Genomic DNA, 6,656 nt, shown 5'->3' with positions numbered 1-6,656 from the left:
GAGCAAATCGACATTTCCTGTGTTGTTGCAGCGACACAGACCGTGCAGTCAGACTGGGGGCGCCTGATGATGTGATGTGGGCCACGGTCAGGATTCAGGCTGAACATTGACTTGTATAAAACTCATCACAAATGTATTTGAAAAATGTTATCATATTCTACCATTATCACACATATTTAGGTAAGCAACTGGAAACCGTTTTCATACAATTAGAAAGAAACTTTTGAAACTGAAACTCGCCACATTCGGCAAGAGAATTTTTATTTAAGTTTGGAAAGCTCGGTGTCTGGGTAGAAGGGTGTTCTGTCCCAATTTCCCCAGCTTGCAGTGCTCTAACCCACATCCAAGCTCTGGACACCTCTTTTCGATGAGCTGAAATTCATAAAATGGTACACACTTGTTTTTTTTTTGTTCTGCTAATTAATAGAAATGTGCCCAATTCTTGCAAATACATTTTACTTCTTCAAATAAAATCGAGGTTTCACTGTGAAGCAGCTGTTTATCCACCGCTACTGGAGCAGCACGGTTTCTTATTTTACCCCCCCCCCCCACACTCACCCTCACCCCCCCCCCCCCCACACACTCACCCTCACCCCCCCCCCCACACTCACCCCCCCCCCACACTCACCCCCCCCCCCCACACTCACCCCCCCCCCACACTCACCCTCCCCCCACACTCACCCCCCCCCCACACTCACCCCCCCCCCACACTCACCCCCCCCCCCACACTCACCCCCCCCCCACACTCCCCCCCCCCCACACTCACCCTCACCCCCCACACTCACCCTCACCCCCCCACACTCACCCTCACCCCCCCCACACTCACCCTCACCCCCCACACTCACCACCCACACTCACCCTCACCACCCACACTCACCCTCCCCCCACACTCACCCTCAACCCCCACACACCCTCACCCCCCACACTCACCCTCACCCCCCACACTCACCCCCACCCCCCACACACACCCTCACCCCCCACACACACCCTCACCACCCACACTCGCCCTCACCACCCACACTCACCCTCACCACCCACACTCACCCTCACCACCCACACACCCTCACCACCCACACACCCACACCACCCACACTCACCCTCACCATCCACACTCCCTCTCTACCCACACACCCTCACTGCCCACACTCACCCTCACTACCCACACTCACCCTCACTACCCACACTCACCTTCACTACCCACACTCACCCTCACAACTCCACACTCACCCTCACAACCCACACTCACCCTCACTACCTTCACTCGCCCTCACCACCCACACTCACGCTCACTACCCGCACCTACCCACATTCACCCTTACTACCCACACCCTCACTGCCCACACTCACCCTCACTGCCCACACTCGCCCTCACTGCCCACACTCGCCCTCACTGCCCACACTCGCCCTCACTGCCCACACTCACCCTCACTGCCCACACTCACCCTCACAACTCCATCGTCACCCTCACAACTCCACACATACCCTCACTACCCATAGCCACTCTCACCTCCCCTCACACCCTCACCATCCCACACTCACCCTCATTACCCACAGTCACCCTCACAACTCCATACTCACTACTCCACACTCACCCACCCTCACCACCCCGCAGTCACCCTCACCACCCCGCTCTCACCCTCATCACCCTGCCCTCACCCTCTCAACCCCACGGTCACCCTCACTACCCATCCCTCCCTCCCTCTTCAGAATGCCCCACCTCCTAACAATCCACCCACTGCAGCAAGCCCCCTCCCAAGCCCACCCTGCAATACTGCCCATCCCCTCACAGCACTCCCCACTGCCACTCCCTCAATAACCCCCATCCCACTCCAAAGGGGATACAATTATTTTGAAGACACACCAAGTATTCTTTGTGCATTTGGAGGGTGGGGGGGTCCCCCTAAGAGCTCCAGAAAATATTGCTTCTAGCTACTTGGATAAAATTTGATCAGCTGTTTTATAATGTTTTCAAGATAAGCTTTAGAATCATACAGTGCAGAAGAGGTTCCTTTGGCCCATCCAGTATGCACCTAAGGGCACTTTATTCTTGTGGATTGATCAACTCATGAGATATAAATGAGGTTGGAGTCCTCTCTCTCGTGTGACCCTGATGAGTTAATATTGGTTCCGTATTGTCTCACATTCTTCTGCTTGTCAATCTGCTGGCGTGTGGTGACAGTGCATTCTGTCTGCCTTCAGCTACCATGGCCTAAGAGGGCATTGGTGATCAGCCATAGTTATGCTTGGCCAGGGACTGCAGTGGCTTCCTGTTCCCGTCTGCAGGCTCTGGCTGGCCAAGAGACTCTTCCACTCTTACTGCCAGCCAGAGGCATGTTGGAAGGATTTACGGGTTGATAATCACATTATGAACACGCATTTTGTGACCATCAAGTCCTGGAGTGGACCTGAACCCAGAGCTTCTATGTCAGAGGCAATGGTGCTGCCCATTACGCTGCAACACTTGGCAATCCTGGCAATACATTACAAAGTAGAATTGTAATCTTGATTATTTCTGGTAGCTGAACCAGAATTGACATTTTTTACAACGTATTTATTTTAAAATATCTAACTAGTTCTTCTGTTAATGTTCAGACAGTGATTAAGAGTCAGTAACTGACAGTGTAGGTTTCCAATACGTCTTTCAGACATCACTTGAACAATAAATAATGGATGACAGCTTTAAGTGCTGAGTAATTCATTTGGCACAAACATAATTTTATTCAACAACATGCTGAGTGAATTTGGATCTTCAAATTGTTTCACCATCACTGAGATTAGGTTCCTGCTCATCGGACGGGATTTGTATCATCTATTGTGGTACTGAGTCAGGCACACATCGGGAAGGTTCCAGGTTTACGATCAGTCAGTTGATTTCAGCTGGGACACTAACAATCGGCTTTAAAAAAATTGGCCAGCCAATCTTTGGAGAAAGGCCGCTGGTGAGGGTGGGAAATGTCAAAGGGCGACTGGCACTGGTGGAACTGTACTCCAACGTGAGTTAGCACCTTCAAGGGCTTGGCTGGAATTGTGGCCTCCACATGTTGGAAACTTCCGCACTGCCAAGTGCTGCTATATTTCTGACATGAATCGACACCATTACACGAGGGCGGGAGAAAATTGAAGGGATAAACTCTCAGTGGACCCAGCCTAAGACTCCTTTTCTGATTATATTAATCCTCAGAGTAAAGTTTAAAGTTTATTTACTAGTGTCACAAGTAGGCTAACATTAACACCGCAATGAAGTTACTGTGAAAACTCCCGAGTTGTCACACTCCAGCGCCTGTTCGAGTACACTGAGGGAGAATTTAACACGGCCGATGCACCTAACCAGCACGTCTTTCGGACTGTGGGAGGAAACTGGAGCACCCGGAGGAAACCCACGCAGACACGGGGAGAACGTGCAGACTCCACACAGTGACACAAGCTGGGAATCGAGCTCGGGTCCCTGGCACTGTGAGGCTGCAGTACTAACCACTGTGCCTCTGTGCACCTAATTTACTCCATAGGGAAGTACAGAGCGTTGAGAGTGCGGGTGGGGGGTTGGGGGAAGAGATGGGGCTTCCTTCCAAAGCTACACAATATTCTAATAAAAGGCCATTGATCTGAACATCAACTTTATACTTCTGTCCACAGAGGCTGCGTGACTTGCAGAGTTCTTCCTGCAGCTTCTGTTTTTACTACATCACATTGCTGTTCCCTGACTATTAACACCATTACTTGGCATGCACACATCAGAATTTCCAGAGACAGATTCAAAGTCTCCATCTGGCACTAGCCCACACGGCACTGGCCGCAGGAATTTCCCTCCACAACAGTCTGCATTGCAGCAGCCTATCTAAGGCCCACTTTCTGTAAAGCACATTCTTTACAACTGTGTTGAAACACGCAATTAAATATTAAAACAAAACTAAATGCAAAATACTGCGGGTGCTAGAGAAATGAAGTAAAACAGATGGGTTGGTCCAGTGGTTTGCATAGCCTTGGGTCATTGACTGTGTGGAGTTTGCACATTCTCCCCCTGTCTGTGTGGGTTTCCTCCGGGTGCTCCGGTTTCCTCCCACAGTCCAAAGATGCGCAGGTTAGGTGGATTGGCCATGCTAAGTTGTCCCTTAGTGTTAGGGGGACTAGCAGGGTAAATAAGTAAGATTACAGGGATAGGGCTTGGATGGGATTGTGGTCAACGCAGACTTGATGAGCCAAACAGCCTCCTTCTGCACTGTAAGGATTCTATGAAAAAATGCTGGTAACATAAGTTTTCCAAAAAAGACTTGGTTTTTCTCTCCACAGATGCTGCCAGACCTGCTGAGCTTTTCCAGGAGTTTCTCTTTTTTACATTTAAACATTTCTGTCTGTATCGCCAGCAGACAGGTATCAGCTATAGCTGAGTGGGCAGCACTCTCTCCTCTGAGTTAGAAGGTTGTGGTTTCAAGCTTCACTGTAGAAACTTGAACACAGTGCCTGAGGTGCTGTATTTCAGATGAAACATGAAACCGAAGCCCTGTTTACTCTCTCGGGTGAATGTATAAGATCTTCAAAGAAGAATCATAGAAACCCTACAGTACAGAAAGAGGCCATTCGGCCCATCGAGTCTGCACCGACCACAATCCCACCCAGGCCCTACCCCCATATCCCTACATATTTACCCACTAAACCCTCTAACCTACGCATCTCAGGACACTAAGGGCAATTTTTAGCATGGCCAATCAACCTAATCCGCACATCTTTGGACTGTGGGAGGAAACCGGAGCACCCGGAGGAAACCCATGCAGATACGAGGAGAATGTCCAAACTCCACACAGACAGTGACCCAAGCCGGGAATCGAACCCAGGTCCCTGGAGCTGTGAAGCAGCACTGCTAACCACTGTGCTACCGAGAAGAGAGAGTTCTCCCTGGTATCTGATATTTATCTCTCAACCAGCTCCTAAAAACATCTGCTCATTATCACACTGCTATTTGTGGGAGCTTGTTGTGGGCAAATTAGCTGTCCTGTTTCCTTCATGACAACACTGACTACGCTTCAGAAGTACTTTTGCTGAATGTAAGATGCTTTGGAATGTCCTGAGGCTGTGAAAGGTGCTACATGAACGCAAATGTCTTTTTTCTATTCGGGTTTATTTCTCGTTGATTATTTTAATATTGTCGCAATAAAGTTGGTGAGATAAGGAGGCTTTTTATAGGCCACACTGTTAGCATTCGGTGTTTGACTCAGGTTTTTGAAGACATTGGTCAGGATTTTCACAGAAACCGTGGAGGGCTCTTCATGTGATGTTCCTGGTAATGAATAGCAAGGTGATGAAGGCAGATATCACTAGAAACTGGTATTTTTTGGTATTAACATCCATAGATTTAGAATTATTATCACAATTATTGGAGCTCTTGGACATTAGTGTGAAAATTCATGAAAAATCGCTTCTAATTTATAGTGTTTCCTTCAAGCCTGTGTTCTGACTTGGGTACATCCAACATCAGGAACATTCATTAGTGATTAGTGCAATCATAGTTTATCATGGATTCTTTTCCCACAACATACTTTACAAAAATTTATGAACTCCTGTAAACAAATAAACAGAATAAGATATGTGGACGTAAACATTTTATTTTTGCACTGAATACATGAGAAACTGCTAACTGCAGGATACATTTTATTACATGGATAAAATTTACTGCTAAGAGATCACTCCATAAGTAAGCCCTTTCTCCGACACACTTTAATCGTGTGTGATTGGTGTAAAACTGGCAATTTAGGATTGCTCACCCACGATTATCTCTCCCGAATGAAGTGCGAGGAAACAGAGATAGGGAAAGATGTATAACTGATAGCTGAAACAATATTACCCATTTTACACTTTTGACCAAAAGTAAAATTACTCCCAGTGTCTGTGTTTCCCAGAAACAACTCCCAGAACTCAAAGTTACAATAAACTTATAAGCAACGTCTTTTACATTCTTCAAAACAAAAGTACCAATTTATTCTGAATACTTGAAATTATCTTAAACTGCTGTATTTCATAGAATGTTCCAGCGCAGGGGGAGACCATTTGGCCCATTGTGCCTGTGCCCAGCTCTTACAGAAAGATACTCAAGTAGCAACATTTATGACCAGTATTTCTAAACAATACATTTTTTTCCCACATTTCATATATCGGAAATGCATTGTTTAAAAAAATGCTTTTAATCTTTCCGTGCAAAATGTATTGACTATCATACACTTACCATTAATGATCAGGGAGGTCGGTTGGCTGGATGGTTGGTTCGTGACGCAGAGCAACGCCATCAGCACAGGTTCAGTTCCTGAGCCTTGCCCCTCGCCTGAGGTGTGGTGATCCTCAGGTTAAATCACCACCAGCCAGCTCTCCCCCTCAAAGGGGAGAGCAGCCTATGGTCATTTGGGACAATGGCAACTTTCATTAATGATCAGTGTGCCAATTAATTTTCTTTTGCCAACAAGCCCTTTAACTTATTCTGCGCTTCAGTTCATGCACAGTAAGCTAAAAGGGCTGGCTGGTGTGTCGCCTGCACAGAAACCTTAAGAGTTGACCACGCAGCTTAGAGGGAACATCGGTAGCGATTGTGAACACACAGCCAAGGGGAAAGCCTGATGACAGTCAGTTCAGGATTCCGTTGGGCCTCCCTCACCGAACTAATGGATGTTCCT

Source organism: Mustelus asterias, chromosome 7, assembly GCF_964213995.1.
Source record: "Mustelus asterias chromosome 7, sMusAst1.hap1.1, whole genome shotgun sequence".
NCBI lineage: Eukaryota > Metazoa > Chordata > Chondrichthyes > Carcharhiniformes > Triakidae > Mustelus > Mustelus asterias.
This window is presented reverse-complemented; position numbering follows the sequence as displayed.